Below are 15,003 nucleotides of genomic sequence, written 5' to 3'. Positions count from 1 at the left end.
TCTCAGAGAGCTGTAACTACACTGCCCAGTGTAGTTTCAGTTCTCTGAGACTGCAGACGTGTGTGCAAGTTGCGTTTGCGTGATTGTGTGTGTGCGTGTGTGTATGTGTGTCTACTGCTGACAAAGGCCCCAATGGCCGGAAGCTATGAGTGTGTGAATCTTTTTGTTGTGTCTATCGCGACTCAGCATCTCCGCTATGTGGTGGGTTGCAACTTTCCTTCTCTGGTGTTGTTGCATTCCATCCTGGATTTTCCATTTTTTATACGATAAATATTTTTCAAACTTTAAACGAGTTTTTCTCAAATTTATGTTTTTCGGCGTGGTTGTTGTCACCCATGCTACAATTTCCACCCGATTTTAATGACTTTTTGATCTCTCTTGAAAGAAACTGATTTATCTTCAGTTCATTCTAGCAGATTTTTCTTATGTTGATGTTTAGTATTCTTTTCGGGCCAAAAAAGAAACGTCCAAAACTAACCATGTTTTCACATATCTATAATTTCGCCAAAAAATTTTTTTGCAAATCCCTACGATGAACTAAAATTACATCTCTAAGTATCAGGGTGATACGTTAGTTTCATGTTTCAGATAACCACAACTGGAGTTACAGCGACAACCGTCGATCTACCTCCTTTCAGAGCTGCCTCGGGAAAAGCCCGATTAAACAGTGAAATGGTCCAAATGGCTCTGAGCACTATGGGACTTAACTGCTGAGGTCATCAGTCCCCTAGAACTTAGAACTACTTAAACCTAACTAACCTAAGGACATCACACACATCCATGCCCGAGGCAGATTTCGAACCTGCGACAGTAGTGGTCCCGCGGTTCCAGACTGAAGCGCCTAGAACCGCTCGGCCACTCCAGTCGACTAAACAGTGAAGATATTAATATTTCTCTATGAAAAAATTCCAGAAGAAAACTTCGATGTATGCTTTATCCATTGCAGCGAATCCCTTTTGTATAAAATACATTCCACTGCTGAGAAAAAATCCTGAATTTGAGCAATATTTTCGTCCGTCTGCTTGTCGTTCCCCCTTAATTGTCCTATTGATCCAGTGGGGGATACATGCACAGTCTTGACCACTTCGACAATCGGATACTATTAAGTGATTGTTGGAAAAAAGGTTTTGGCAGAATTTAATGGCCTTCGAGATACCAACAAATTCGCAAGGTAAACAAACTTTTTGTGGCACACGTAACAGTCTATTGATTTGTAACTGTGGGCAAAAATATACGCTTCTCGCGCTATCCACACATCAGTTAAATCCGACTGTGCAGCCGTGAACTAAATTCGTCCACAGTATCTCTAATTGGACCCTGAGACTTTGAGGAGTTCCTTTGTTCGAAAACAATGAAATGCCGACAATATTACTCATTAGGACGAAAAGAACAACCTCGAGTACTGTCGCCACTAATGTCTTGGACACGGCATGCGACTTTCTGCAGCGGCTGCAACCTCGCCGCGTGCGCCTGTCAGGATAGGCCCCACTCCTGTGCAGATGCAGGCGGGCGACGACGATATGGGTGTCGCAGTCTGTGGAGCAGTGAGTTGTTACGCGCAGCGGCAGGTGCTGCCCCCCGCGCGGGGAGCGGCGGCTCGGGGAGGCTGTCGGCTGTTTGCTGTTGCTGTTGCTGTTGCTGCCTCTTTTATCCAATTATAGAGCGCATTACGAGCTTATCTTCCGGCTGCCACCGGCGCGGCGCAATTTGCTTATTTCGCAGTTAGCGCTATCCCGATCACAAATCTACGGCCGCCCTCACCACGAGCCATTTAGTTAAACGTATTTGTATTAAGGCGCGGCGAAAAACCCGATAAGTGCGCCTTTTTGTTGCGGCGGCGCGGCGCGAGCTAAAACAAGAAAGAAATAGGAATTCGTGCCGGCCGCCGCGCCGCTCCGAATCCACGGCGCAGATGTTCCCCCGGCGCGGCTATCTGTTATTAAAATCGCGCGCCGCTATGAACATATTGCCCCGCCTTTATTAGATTACACGGTGTTATTCGATTGTCAAAGCTAGCTCCCCAGTCTTACCCCGGCGAATCCTCATTAAGGGCGGAATGCGATGCGGCCCTGACCCTTGCGCGGCTGGCTACGGTGTGATCGCTATCCCCGTGCTATCCCTTACTACCGCCCCCACCTCCCCCCCCCCCCCTAATCCGCCCACTCGCCGTGCCGCGCCGGCCGCCATCGCACGCCGTATCGCATTCTTGCCTGCGCCCGTGGGCCTTACGCTCCGTACACAAGTCAGTGTTGCGGATAGCGCACGGAGAGCTTTATGGTGCTTCCTTATGGGGTAACCGTTGGTCTATTTTAAGCACTGGCCAGGTGTTCGGCTCAGACACGTTCGCCGCGCAGGCAGTGAAGCCCCCAGCTGTCAGGCTGCATGTTCCACAAGGCCCAGTTTACGGACCATTTCTGTTGTTACATACCAGGTGATCAAAAAGTCAGTATAAATTTGAAAACTGAATAAATCGCGGAATAATGTAGATAGAGAGGTACAAATTGACACACATGCTTGGAATGACATGGGGTTTTATTACAACCAAAAAAATACAAAAGTTCAAAAAATGTCCTACAGATGGCGCTTCATCTGATCAGAATAGCAATAATTAGCATAACAAAGTAAGACAAAGCAAAGATGATGTTCTTTACAGGAAATGCTCAATATGTCCACCATTATTCCTCAACAATAGCTGTAGTCGAGGAATAATGTTGTGAACAGCACTGTAAAGCATGTCTGTAGTTACGGTGAGGCATTGGCGTCAGATGTTGTCTTTCAGCATCCCTAGAGATATCGGTCGATCATGATACACTTTCGACTTCAGGTAACCCCAAAGCCAATAATCGCACGGACTGAGGTCTGGGGACCTGGGAGGCCAAGCATGACGAAAGTGGCGGCTGAGCACACGATCATCACCAAACGACGCGCGCAAGAGATCTTTCATGCGTCTAGCAATATGGGGTGGTTCTAATAAAACCCCATGTCATTCCAAGCATGTGTGTCAATTTTTACCTCTCTATCTACATTATTCCGTGGTTTATTAAGTTTTCAAATTTATACTGACTTTTTGATCACCCGGTACAACGCGAGTCACGTAAGGCGCTCTAACGACGCCTTTCACCTAACTTCTTTATTATTTTAACTCTTTCCTCCTAATTGTCAAGAAGCGTCTGCTAACTTCCGAGATCTTGCTACATCCTTGAACTGTTACAGACGCGAAAGCTAAGTACACGAAAACGCTAGTAAAGTTACACTTTAACACTATATAGATGATAATTTTTAATAAAAGTGTTACTGATTTAAAAATTACTTTAACGATAATTATTACTTTGGGAAAAATGTTTAACTGTGTTCTAACACCAGTCCAAACCATCGTAAGGGCTAACGTGATTTTATGAAGCGTATAATGGAAAGAATTGAGACCATTGTCAAAAAACCTTTCGCTGATACTTCACCACTTACACGAGTTTATCTTGTAGATAACTTTGCGTCATGCGCTAAATAGCAATGCCAGTATTGAAAACTCGATCCGGAACCCATACAGTATATCTGTCTATATCCGAATCCCGCTCCAGCTACTGCCGGGTCTGGGTGCTGACGAGTCCTCTCCATTTGGCTCGGTCCTCCCACCACTTTCCTTCCTCCACTTGCTGCCAGGCCACACCTCTCCTTTCCACAGATATTCTCACTCCCATTTTCCACCGTGTTCTTGGGCCCCCTCTAGGTCTTTTCCCATCCATCTTTAGTTCTTCCATAATTCTGGGGAGTCTCTGCCCATGCATCCTCTTAACATGCCCATACCATCTTAATCTCGATTTTTTTCCAATTTTTTTTCATACTTTCTTGTTTAAGGTCCTTTCTAATCTCTACATTCCTTACTCTGTCCATTCTTGTTTTTCCATTAACTGCTCCGAGAAATTTCATTTCCCCTGCTTGCAATCTATTCCAGTCCCTTTCTGTCGTTGTCCATGTTTCTCCACCATAGGTGACAATAGGGAAGTAATAATTCTTATACACAAGGAGTTTTGCTTTTTCTAAAACTTCCTTATTCCAAATCAGGTGTTTTATTGTTTGGTAGAAATTGCCTCCCTTCTTTAACCCCCAATTAATTTCTTTAGTTATTCTTACATCCCTAGATATTTCACTCCCTAAATAATTGAAACTTTCTACCACTTTGAGGGGTTCTCCATTCAAGGTAATATTTCCGTTGATCCCTTTCTCTCTTCCAAATCCCATTACTTCACTCTCATCTTTATTTATTTTTAATCCATACCTTTTCATTATTTCCTTCCACGCATCAAGTTGTAACTGTACATCTACCTCTTTATCACCCCATATTACCATATCATCTGCAAAAATCATCTTTTTGTTTTTTTTCTTTTACTATATCTTTAACTGCCCTATTCACTCCCTCCAAGATTAAAAAGTGCAGGAGATAGAATACTCCCTTGCTTACGTCCTTGTCTTATTTCGAAGTATTCAGAGTTCCCCAGTGGTGTTCTAATTCTACAATTGTGTCCTCTGTACATTGTCTTTATTACATTAATGTATCCATCTTCTATACCTATCTTCTTCATTTCTTCACAGTCTCTCCCTGTTAACTGAGTCATATGCCTTTTCTATGTCTATAAAAACCATTATCACCCTTTTGTTATACTCCCAACTTTTTTCTATCAGTTGACGGATAGAAAATATCAGGTCGATATAACCTTAGGAAAATCCTGTAAAGCGTTAAATAATGAGGAAAACCTTTGTCAGTTCTAAAGGACAAATGAAAAATATTTTTAGACCTTGACTAAAAAGGCATGGAGCGTTTATTAAGAATCTGTCACAGTTACAGTAAGTATATTTGGCAACTTGTTTCGAACCAGCAGATCCATTTTCAAGCCTGAAAGTGACTGCTCTTAATTACATTCATCAAAATGACAATACATCCATTATTAAATGTTCGCAGATGACTGTCGCATTCAACATGCGCCTCTATCCCAGTCAGAATCAAACGACTGACTTGCTTTGAGTCACATGTTCAGCGTGACAGTCATCTGCCAACATTCTACAAACCATTCATGCCATTTTGATACTCGTTATTAAGATCTGGCACTTTCAATTCAGCCTCGGTAGGCCATGCTAGAAAATGATTCAGCTGGTTCGATTCTAGTCGCCAAGTATATGTGCTGCAACTGTAACAGGTCGTTAATAAACGCTTCATGAAAGATTAAAAAGTTGGATGCTTCTGGGTCAGTGAAATGTTGAAACTGAAAAAAAGTTATGGGCCTAACCTGGCTTGAGACTGCTCGTTTACTATAGCGAAAAATGAGATGATTCAAACAAACGAAATTTCAAAACTTTTGCAGTTATAATTACTGAATCTTTTTGTGACGAAATGTAAGAAAATCTAAATCTTTTAATACTCCACGTTTCTGTGCCAAGAGCGTAACATCCTTCTAACCATGAAAACAATAATATTAGTATATACCTAGTCTTTTTATAGGACGCAATCGAAGTGACAATAAAATGACAAAGACATGAGAAACGCAAGCAATACTGAGGTGTTATCGCAGAACGTATCTTTTCTTTTATTCCGTTACTGGTTCAAGATACACAAAAGAGGTTTTGGAAAATTAAAGGCCACCGAGTGTCACGTAACTTTATTGAATGTTTAATGCTCTTAGCACTCAAACTAACTGAGACTTGAAGCATCTATGGGTTTTTTAAGTTGAAAGATATACATTTTTTACAGGTTTAGGAAGCCCAGCAAAAGTCGAGTAGAGTGATACCACTCAACGGCACGAAAAACGCAACACTTTAAATTCTTACAAAAAAAAGTTATTGTAAGTATTTTATATTAAATTCTATTCACTTTTAAGACCCTAATATACTATTTTAAGGTAAAATACTGTTTTATGGTCCATCTATGTGTCAAATAATGAAACAAAAGACGATTAGAAACAAACCTCATCTACATCTACATTAATATCTACATCGACATGCAATTCACAATTAAGTGCCTGTGGGAGAGTTCATCGAACCACCTTCAAGCTACTTCTCTACCGTTCCACATCTCGCAGGAAAAACGAACCCTTAAATCTTTCCGTGCGATCTCTGATTTATTTTCTCATAATGATCGTGTCTGCCTATGTAGGTGGGCGGCAACAAAATATTTTCGCACTCTGAGCAGAAAGTTATTGACTGAAGTTTCATGAGAAGGTCCTGCCACAGAGAAAAAATTTAATGACTGCCACCCCAATTCGTATATCATATCCGTCCCACACTCTCCGTTATTTCGCGATAATACAAAACGTTCTGCCCTTCTTCGAACTTTTTCGCTCCGCACAGCAGTATTCCAGAATTGGGTGGACAAGCGTAGTATCAGCAATCTCTTTAGTAGACGTGTTATATTTTCTAAGTGTTTGGCAGTAAATCGCACTCTTTGATTCGCTTTACCCACAACATTATCTATGTAGTCGTTCTAATTTATTCTCAATTGTAATCCCGAAGTATTTAGTTGTGTCTACAGCCTTTAGATTTGTGCGATGTAGCGTCTAAGTGAAATTTCGTCGATTATTTTTAGTGCTCATGTGGACAACTTCACGCTTTTCTTGATCTGTAACCAATGGCCACGTTTTGCACCATACAGATATCTTGTGTAAGTTATTTCTTAATTGGTTTTGATCATCTGACGACTTTACATGACGGTGAATGACAGCATCATCTGTAAACAATCCAAGAGGGCTGCTCAGACTATCTCCCAAATCGTTTATGTAGCTCAGGAACAATTTTTTTTCTTTTTTGGTCATCAGTCTACTGACTGGTTTGATGCGGCCCGCCACGAATTCCTTTCCTGTGCTAACCTCTTCATCTCAGAGTAGCACTTGCAACCTACGTCCTCAATTATTTGCTTGACGTATTCCTATCTCTGCCTTCCTATACAGTATTTGCCCTCTACAGCTCCCTCTAGTACCATGGAAGTCATTCCCTCATGTCTTAGCAGATGTCCTATCATCCTGTCCCTTCTCCTTATCAGTGTTTTCCACATATTTCTTTCCTCTCCGATTCTACGTAGAACCTCCTCATTCCTTACCTTATCAGTCCACCTAATTTTCAACATTCGTCTATAGCACCACATCTAAAATGCTTCGAATCTCGGCTTTCCCACAGTCCAGGTTTAACTACCATACAATGCTGTACTCAAGACGTACATCCTCAGAAATTTCTTCCTCAAATTAAGGCCGGTATTTGATATTGGTAGAATTCTCCTGGCCAGAAATGCCTTTTTTGCCATAGCGAGTCTGCTTTTGATGTCCTCCTTGCTCCGTCCGTCATTGGTTATTTTACTGCCTAGGTAGCAGAATTCCATAACTTCATTGACTTCGTGACCATCAATCCTGATGTTAAGTTTCTCGCTGTTCTCATTTCTACTAGTTCTCATTATCTTCGTCTTTCTTCGATTTACTCTCAAACCATATTGTGTACTCATTAGACTGTTCATTCCGTTCAGCAGATCATTTAATTCTTCATCACTTTCACTCAGGATAGCAATGTCATCAGCGAATCGTATCATTGATATCCTTTCACCTTGTATTTTAATTCCACTCCTGAACCTTTCTTTTGTTTCCATCATTGCTTCCTCGATGTACAGATTGAAGAGTAGGGGCGAAAGGCTACAGCCTTGTCTTACACCCTTCTTAATACGAGCACTTCGTTCTTGATCGTCCACTCTTATTATTTTTTTCAGAATCTCGAAGAGTTTGCACCATTTTATATTGTCGAACGCTTTTTCCAGGTCGACAAATCCTATGAAAGTGTCTTGATTTTTCTTTAGTCTTGCTTCCATTATTAGCCGTAACGTCAGAATTGCCTCCCTCGTCCCTTTACTTTTCCTAAAGCCAAACTGATCGTCACCTAGCGCATTCTCAATTTTCTTTTCCATTCTTCTGTATATTATTCTTGTAAGCAGCTTCGATGCATGAGCTGTTAAGCTGATTGTGCGATAATTCTTGCACTTGTCAGCTCTTGCCGTCTTCGGAATTGTGTGGATGACGCTTTTCCGAAAGTCAGATGGTATTTCGCCAGACTCATATATTCTACACACCAACGTGAATAGTCGTTTAGTTGCCACTTCCCCCAATGATTTTAGAAATTCTGATGGAATGTTATCTATCCCTTCTGCCTTATTTGACCGTAAGTCCTCCAAAGCTCTTTTAAATTCCGATTCTAGTACTGGATCCCCTATCTCTTCTAAATCGACTCCTGTTTCTTCTTCTATCACATCAGACAAACCTTCACCCTCATAGAGGCTTTCAATGTATTTTTTCCACCTATCTCCTCTCTCCTCTGCATTTAACAGTGGAATTCCCGTTGCACTTTTAATGTTACCACGTTGCTTTTAGTGTCACCAAAGGTTGTTTTGACTTTCCTGTATGCTGAGTCTGTCCTTCCGACAATCATATCTTTTTCGATGTCTTCACATTTTTCGTGCAGCCATTTCGTCTTAGCTTCCCTGCACTTCCTATTTATTTCATTCCTCAGCGACTTGTATTTCTGTATTCCTGATTTTCCCGGAACATGTTTGTACTTCCTCCTTTCATCAATCAACTGAAGTATTTCTTCTGTTACCCATGGTTTCTTCGCAGCTACCTTCTTTTTACCTATGTTTTCCTACCCAAATTCTGTGATGGCCCTTTTTAGAGATGTCCATTCCTCTTCAACTATACTGCCTACTGCGCTATTCCTTATTGCTGTATCTATAGCGTTAGAGACTTTCAAACGTATCTCGTCATTCCTTAGTACTTCCGTATCCCACTTCTTTGCGTATTGATTCTTCCTGACTAATGTCTTGAACTTCAGCCTACTCTTCATCGCTACTATATTGTGATCTGAGTCTATATCTGCTCCTGGGTACGCCTACAATCCAGTATCTGATTTCGGAATCTCTGTCTGACCATGATGTAATCTAATTGAAATTTTTCCGTATCTCCCCGCCTTCTCCAAGTATACCTCCTCCTCTTGTGATTCTTGAACAGGGTATTCGCTATTACTAGCTGAAACTTGTTACAGAACTCAATTAGTCTTTCTCCTCTTTCATTCCTTGTCCCAAGCCCATATTCTCCTGTAACTTTTTCTTCTACTCCTTCTCCTACAACTGCATTCCAGTCGCCCATGACTATTAGATTTTCGTCCCCCTTTACATACTGCATTACCCTTTCAACATCCTCATACACTTTCTCTATCTGTTCATCTTCAGCTTGCAACGTCGGCATGTATACCTGAACTATCGTTGTCGGTGTTGGTCTGCTGTCGATTCTGATTAGAACAACCCGGTCACTGAACTGTTCACAGTAACACACCCTCTGCCCTACCTTCCTATTCATAACGAATCCTACACCTGTTATACGATTTTCTGCTGCTGTTGATATTACTCGATACTCATCTGACCAGAAATCCTTGTCTTCCTTCCACTTCACTTCACTGACCCCTACTATATCTAGATTGAGCCTTTGCATTTCCCTTTTCAGATTTTCTAGTTTCCCTACCTCGTTCAAGCTTCTGACATTCCACGCCCCGACTCGTAGAACGTTATCCTTTCGTAGATTATTCAATCTTTTTCTCATGGTAACCTCCCCCTTGGCAGTCCCCTCCTGGAGATCCGAATGGGGGACTATTCCGGAATCTTTTGCCAATGGAGAGATCATCATGACACTTCTTCAATTACAGGCCACATGTCCTGTGGATACACGTTACGTGTCTTTAATGCAGTGGTTTCCATTGCCTTCTGCATCCTCATGTCGTTGATCATTGCTGATTCTTCCGCCTTTAGGGGCAATTTCCCACCCCTAGGGCAAGAGAGTGTCCTGAACCTCTTTCCGCTCCTCCGCCCTCTTTGACAAGACCGTTGGCAGAATGAGGCTAACTTCTTATGCCGGAAGTCTTCGGCCGCCAATGCTGATTATTTATCAAAATTTGATTATGAATCAAAGACGCTACCCCTAGACCACGGCCTCCTTCAGGAACAATAGAGGGCCTATAACACTTCCTTGGAAAACGCCAGATATTACTCCTGTTTCATTCGAAGTCTCTCCGTTGATCTCTATGGTCTGCGACCTTCCTGAAATCCCAAATCCACTAACATAAATGAGACGATACTTCATAGGCACACAATTTAATGAAAAGTCGCTTGTCAGGAACGGTGTCCAAAGCCTTCCATAAATCTAAAAATGTAGACTCAATTTAAAGTCCTCCGTAGGCAGCACTCATTACTTTACGAGAATAAAGAGCTAGTTGTTTTTGACAAGAGCGATATTTTCTGAATAAGTGTTGGCTATTTGACAACAACTCGTTTCCTTCGAGGTGATTCATAATGTTCGAGCACAATATATGTTCCAAGATCCTACTTCAAATCGACGTTGATGACATGGGTCTGTAACTCAGCAAATTACTCCTGTTTCCTTTCTAGAGTATGCAAGTGTAACACCAGTGGATTCACGCTTCTAGTATAGCTTGAGGAAGCTCATAAAGGAAATTGACCTTTGTTAGGTTTCCTACACGTCACAATTCACTTCACAGACCTTTCTTTGCATCTTCAAGAACATGGATTACCAGCTCTGGCACCAATCACATGCTTCAGCTTGTTGCTGCAAAGTCCTCCTGAGGAAATCATCTCCGATTCTTTCAGGAGGGCTTCTCATAGGCGCTTGTAGGGTCTCTGGATAGTGTTGATGAGCCATTCTTCCCAGCTAGTCTTATAAATTCTCAATGGGATTCAAATCAGCTATTCGACTAGGCCAAGCCATAGCATCAACCTCCGGTTCAACTCTTCCGCCATCCTCGCAACATGTGAGTGTACATTGTCAAGCATTAGTGTAAGGCTATCACCAATAAATGGAGCGAAAGGCGCAATATGCTACAAAAGGATCCCCTCCACAGACTCTCATGCTTCACGAAGACGAAATCTGTCCTTGCAGTCATACCGATTGCTGACCACACCACCAGAGAACCATGCTGATAAGGACCCTGGATGAGAATATACAAGGGGAATACTGCCTCCAGGGAAGTTGCTCTCTGGTGAGTTATGGACTTACAGCAGATCTTCCGGACTTCTTCCAATCTTCTTCGGCAGTTCCCTCACTAATACGGGCCTTCTCGAACTTGGTGGAGTCGATTTCGTGTTTCAACGGTGTGGTGTGGTGGCTGGGAAGAATTTGCAGTTGGAATAAGTGGTCATCTCTTGCCAATGTTGCTCTTACCAGTCCTGATCCTGGTTTCATTGCACAGACTCCAGGTTACCTGAACCTTATCATAGCTCTGGAAATCGTGGAAGGTGTAGCTCTCAACATGTGTGCTACGTAATGCACGCTGCCCCATCTTCCACCGAAACAACAATTTTTGCGACGTCTTCCGGACTTAAAAATATGTTTGCTCCAGAAAGCCGATTGAGCTAATCATGCAAACAACTTGCAAACAAGCGCAAAGTAAGTGGGAACAATGCAAGGTACAACAACGAGTGCTACAAGAGCAGGAAGTCACTGCTACCTCACACCAATTGATATCGTTTTCGGGTAGCGCGGGAAAAAAGATTCAGGCTAGTACACTAAACACTCGATGCATCATTGTCTGCTCGCAAAAAATGCCAATAACGCGCCAATAACATATACGCCCTTAAAATACAGGATAAAGTGCTACACTTCGTCTAAATGGATAATCAAAGATTTTTTATTATGTGTTGCATTTTTCGTGCCAATCATTGTATGTTGCTTCTAAACGTTGGTGTTGGAACTTTCCACAAAAGCACTTCAGAAATGTGTTAGTAGTGGGTCACTGGGCAGATGAGCCAGGAATTTGCTGACATCAGCACTTCTTTACCTGTGGTGTCATATCAGAGCTGACGCGGTTGCGCATGTCGTATTCCACTCACATCATCATTAGAACTTCCTTATCTCCTAGGTCGTTTCAGGAACCACATCCAGCTACAAGCACACCACCCCATCACCCCCCGCCACCAGCGCCCCACGATCAGCATCGCCACTTTTTTGTCGTTCTCGTAATCCGGTTGTCAGGCAGTTGTGCTAGTTGTATTTCGGTGTCATCATCATCTGCACGTTCTTATCATCTAGGCCACCCCGGCCTCGAGCACTGCCACTCAGCAGTCACTGGTATATAAGAATAGCTCCCCACCCTTCGGGCGTCTGTGTTATAATAATTCGACTGCGGAATGACCCTGGCGATAAAGTAGTGCTGAGGCTGGTTCAAATGGTTCAAATTGCTCTAAGCACTATGGGAGTTAACAGCGGAGGTCATCAGTCCCCTAGACATCACGCACATCCATGCCCGAGGCAGGATTCGAACCTGCGACCGTAGTGGTCGCGTGGTTCCAGACTGTAGCGCCTAGAACCGCTCGGCCATTCCGACCGGCGTAAATATTTATTCCTCAAAAATGATGTTGCACCTCCATCAGCATCATAAGCTGTAAAAACCTTTCCTATTTCCATCAGTTTTGATAATCAGAAATCACCATCCAGCAAAGAATGTTTTACAGTCATAATATTCGTGGAAATAAAGGCTTAATTCAACCACACATAGCACCAAAAATGAAAACTTAAATTAGGACATTATGCATAAATCAGAAGATTCAACACCACCAAGAACAGTAAAACGAATCACCTTCTTAATACTTGAGAAGCACTGGAACAAGTGGTTTCTAGACTATGAACCACGAGCGACCGTATATTAAGGGCCATACTTGCACACAACAGGCAGCCTTCGTACCGTCGCTGTCACCATTGATGCAACGAGATAGACAGTTCACCCTTATAGTAAAACAGGATATTGCGATCAGTTTTGATTGCAGTCTTCTATCATGTTCTATCTCGGGCGGTACCAGAGAAAACAGCCCGTTAAAAACTTTGTTCTGAAGCCATTCCTTTACCAAAAATTAAAAGGACAGAGAGTCAACACAGGAAGGGGTGGAGGAAGAGTTGGGCGTTCTGTCGAAAGCGGTTTAATTATACAGGGTGTTACAAAAAGGTACGGCCAAACTTTCAGGAAACATTCCTCAAACACAAATAAAGAAAAAATGTTATGTGGACATGTGTCCGGAAATGTTTAATTTCCATGTTAGAGCTCATTTTAGTTTCGTCAGTATGTACTCCAACGTGATCAAATTGTAAATTTTCACAATCAACATGTGTGGGCTGACGAGAATCCGCACGCAATTGTGCAATCACGTCATCAACACAGATTTTCTGTGAACGTTTGGGCAGGCATTGTTGGTGATGTCGTGATTGGCCCCCATGTTCTTCCAACTACGCTCAATGGGGCACGTTATCATGATTTCATACGGGATACTCTACCTGTGCTGCGAGAACATGTGCTTTTACAAGTACGACACAACATGTGGTTCATGCACGATGGAGCTCCTGCACATTTCAGTCGAAGTGTTCGTACGCTTCTCAACAACAGATTCGGTGACCGATGGATTGGTAGAGGCGGACCAATTCCATGGCCCCCACGCTCTCCTGACCTCAACCCTCTTGACTTTCATTTATGGGGGCATTTGAAAGCTCTTGTCTACGCAACCCCGGTACCAAATGTAGAGACTCCTCGTGCTCGTATTGTGGACGGCTGTGAAACAATACGCCATTCTCCAGGGCTGCATCGGCGCATCAGGGATTCCATGCGACGGAGGGTGGATGCATGTATCCTCGCTAACAGAGGACATTTTGAAGCACCAGTTAGACAGAATTTTCTACGATATCCCTCAAGAGGACATCCAATAAGTCTATCAATCTGAGTCAAACCGTATAACAGCTTACAAGAGCGCCAGAGGTGGACCAACGCGTTACTGACTTGCTCAATTCGTGAAGCTTTTTCCCTTGAACAGAGCATTTAATTTTTTGTCTGTAGCTGCACATCACATCTATCGATTTCCGTCCCATTCGGGTAATTCCTTCGTGGTGCCTCTTTTTCTTGCGTAAGTGCGTACTTCTGGAAACAGTGCTGCAGGTTGTGAGCTTCGTTGAAATACCATGAGCAAGAATGTCTTTTTCAAACGTCTCTAAAAGTTTAGTATAAAAAATACATAGTCCGTTGCAGGCTGAACTGTGCTTCATTAAAACAGTGCTGTTAATTAACTTCGGCGGTCATCCATTATCACGCGCGGCCGAAATTAGCTAATACGACGGTTTTAATAAAGCACAATACAACCTACAACCGACAGTGTATTCTTATATCAAACAATTAGAATCTAAGAATCCGCATGGAAACAAAATCTTCTCTAAAAGTCACTTGAATGATCCAAGGATAAACCGGACACGCGTCATACAGATGCTCAGCCAATTTCAGTGGCGCTGTGCATTTCAGGGTGGTTTGCTGTTAAAGTTCCGAGAGCGTACGATCCTGGAAGAGCCACCAACGAGTAGCACCCTCGGATGTATTCCTCGCGAAAGCAACACTGAGGAAGCACTAGAGCTTACGTGGAGCGGTTACCAACAATCTTCCCTGATGGTTGTAATTAAAATTACCCTCTGCCAGGCACTTAAATGTGATTTGCAGAGTATCCATGTAGATAGATAGATAGATAGAAAATGCAGCTACTCACACGGGTTGTAGTTATCACATGGCAGCGAAATTTCGTAAATATGCTAATGCGTCCATGTGCAAGGCTGGGGAAAAGAAATTGTAAATCTGGTGCTGTACGGCAGTGGCAGTCAACCTCGTACCCACCGGACACTAGTGGGGGTTCCAGCTTTCATGGTGGGCGGCACGCAGTAGGAGTTTTAAAAACATTTTCATTGGGTCTTCAAAACTTTTTCACAAAGTATTTGGTAAGTAATTATTATTATATGCTACAACTCCTGCTTCTTAAACTTCTTAAGCTGAAGTTTCTTCCCCACGTAACTTTATAAATCACCATGAGAATAGGGTGGTTACAAAATTTTACTATTAACAGAGACGTAGAGGTCACGGTAGACAAAAAGACTGATTATCCCTGCTTTATATCATCTCGTC

The sequence above is a fragment of the Schistocerca serialis genome, chromosome 1, assembly GCF_023864345.2.
Source record: "Schistocerca serialis cubense isolate TAMUIC-IGC-003099 chromosome 1, iqSchSeri2.2, whole genome shotgun sequence".
NCBI classification, from domain to species: domain Eukaryota; kingdom Metazoa; phylum Arthropoda; class Insecta; order Orthoptera; family Acrididae; genus Schistocerca; species Schistocerca serialis.
Note: the sequence above shows the minus strand (reverse complement) of the source record.